The 2,590-nt window shown below is 41.7% G+C and overlaps 1 long non-coding RNA gene across 1 annotated transcript; it reads right to left on the reverse strand.

Moving 5' to 3' along the window:
- Positions 1–477: 477 nt before the first annotated feature.
- Positions 478–2,067, reverse strand: LOC311027036. Its single transcript, XR_014598556.1, has 3 exons — positions 1,979–2,067; positions 911–968; positions 478–778 (listed from the first exon to the last, which is right to left on the reverse strand). It is a non-coding gene; the product is annotated as an uncharacterized lncRNA (long non-coding RNA).
- Positions 2,068–2,590: the final 523 nt, after the last annotated feature.

The following is a 2,590-nucleotide window of genomic DNA, read 5'->3' on the forward strand; positions in this document are numbered from 1 at the left end:
ACAAATGTAATTTGTTATCATTATTATTATTATTTATTGTGGTGATGTAGATTTCTAGAATCAAAACAAAATACTGAGTTAGAAATGTCGATACTAGATCCAAGTAACATTACCTTGAATGATCAAGCAGGAGGTGCTGGGGCGTGCTGGAGTACTAATGTCCACAGCAGTGGCACATGGCTGTAACATAGTAACACACAATAGCATGGATTTAACATTAAAGGATAAATATTGTTCATTGGTCAGAGGTAGTAAATCATAAAAGGTAAGAAATGGCGTCTAATGTAACCACTCATTATACATTTTAAATATTTGAATAAAAAATCTTTACATTTTTAAGGATGCGTCAGGTGGTAGAGCTGATGGGTCAGCTGGTAGAGCTGGTGGGTCAGGTGGTAGAGCTGGTGGGTCAGGTTGGTAGAGCTGATGGGTCAGCTGGTAGAGCTGATGGGTCAGGTTGGTAGAGCTGATGGGTCAGCTGGTAGAGCTGGTGGGTCAGGTGGTAGAGCTGATGGGTCAGCTGGTAGAGCTGGTGGGTCAGGTTGGTAGAGCTGATGGGTCAGCTGGTAGAGCTGGTGGGTCAGGTGGTAGAGCTGATGGGTCAGCTGGTAGAGCTGGTGGGTCAGGTGGTAGAGCTGATGGGTCAGCTGGTAGAGCTGATGGGTCAGGTTGGTAGAGCTGGTGGTACAGGCCCAGCAGCCTGCAGGTAGGACCTATGCTGCCTAAACATATGAATTTGCAGTCCTGTGTGTTTTCTGTAGCAGTCAGGCACCCCACACTGGTAGTAATAATAGGGGGCATTAGTATGCTGTTTTGTGTGCTGAACAAAGTTATACACATTCTCATACACATGCTCACATCCAACCAATTTACAGTGGAACATTGTGGTGCATTTTAACTCGTCACCTACCTGATCTATTTCTCCTCACTCTTAGCCTGACACTGAACAGGATGGTTAGCCTGGCCATCTGATGACCTAGAAAAAAAGAAAAAGGAGAAATTACACAAAGGCAACCAACAATATGAATTTCAGTTTGAATGCAGATTATGATCATGAGTATGTTGTAAAAAAACATAAAACGTAATGGACATTTTTGGAGTTACATCACCTTTGTACTGCAATATTATCCCTAGCTGAAATGTGGAATATCTCTAACGATGCAGGGAGCCGCTACATGCCCCATAGACTAGCTAGTCATTAGCCTGCTTAGATCGGCTACCGTTCGGCAAAACCACTTTTGCTCTGGAGTAAAAAACGAACGGGAAAGTAAGTGAAAAAGTTCGTGCTTAATGTCGCTACGTGTACTCTACAGTGCGTTATGTTCGGCCATGTTGCCCCGGTTTGATATGAAGCTGAACTGGAGGATGCGGGTGTATTGTTAGCTTCGGCTAACACGGGTAACCCACTGTCTCGGTGCGGAAAGACCACTCATGAGAGGAGAATAGTGACGGCGACGTTACGCTAATATGCAGCAAAACACTTCCACGTACCGCCGCACGCGCTCACCCAGAGCAGACCAGCCCCGCGAGCGAACATGACGACAACAGTACCGGTAACGGTCCGGAACGAAAAGACATCCGAGTGGAAACAACGGCCCGCTACTGACCAGTTCGGCTTCAAATCAAACCTGGGCTACATGGTCTAACCATATAACACATTGAAATGTACACGTAGCGACATTAAACACGAACTTCTTCACTTCCTTTCCCGTTCGTTTTCCTTCTTATTTCTCTCTCGTCTTATTGTTCTTATCTCACGTAGCAAATCGTTGCTAATCGTGCTAGCAGCTGTTTGCTAGCTAGTATTATTACTACTGCTGTTAGCAAATGCTGTGAGATAACGTTCAACAATTTCGGGCACTTGCTAACAAAATATGAACTGTGTCATGCGAATAACGTTCATGTGAAAGTAAATATTATCATCATATTAAATAACATGGGTGTAAGTGCTGCAAACAGAGTTATCCATGCTGCTCACCTTCTCCATTCAGCCGGGATGAGAAGAGGGAAACCGCCGCGTCTTCAGTTCAAACCAAGTTCGGTTATGTCATGTGACTTCCCAGGGTATAGTTCAATACAGTATTTCACTGTAATAATACATGCATTTTTTTGACTGTGTTGCTGTGATATTACAAACCTTGTTTTGATATAACAGGGTTTTTTTGATTGCAGGATTTACTGTAAAATTAGAGTTAGATGCTGTAAAAATCCAAAGATACTGTAGTTTTTACAGGTATTCATTTGGATATTACAGGGGAACCTAATTACAACAAGTTACTGTAAAATAATACTGTTAATTATTGTGAAATGCTGGTAATTTCTAACAGGAACAGCATCCATTACAATTGCAAAGTCCCTTGGGGTCACAGGAATACCATATGTTGAAAGGAATTCAGTGTAATTTAGTAAATTTCCATTTTCATTGAGTAGTTTGGTAACTAAAATAATGTTATTATCAAACCATGAATTAAGAAATAGAGATTTACTTTTATATTTGATGTGTTGATTGTTCCAAATAAAGCATCTATATGGAGAGAAGTTGTGCTTATAGATTAAAGACCATGCCAACAGCATTTGTTTATGAAAGTTG

The sequence above is a fragment of the Eutrigla gurnardus genome (assembly GCF_963514095.1).
Source record: "Eutrigla gurnardus genome assembly, chromosome: 16".
Lineage (NCBI taxonomy): Eukaryota > Metazoa > Chordata > Actinopteri > Perciformes > Triglidae > Eutrigla > Eutrigla gurnardus.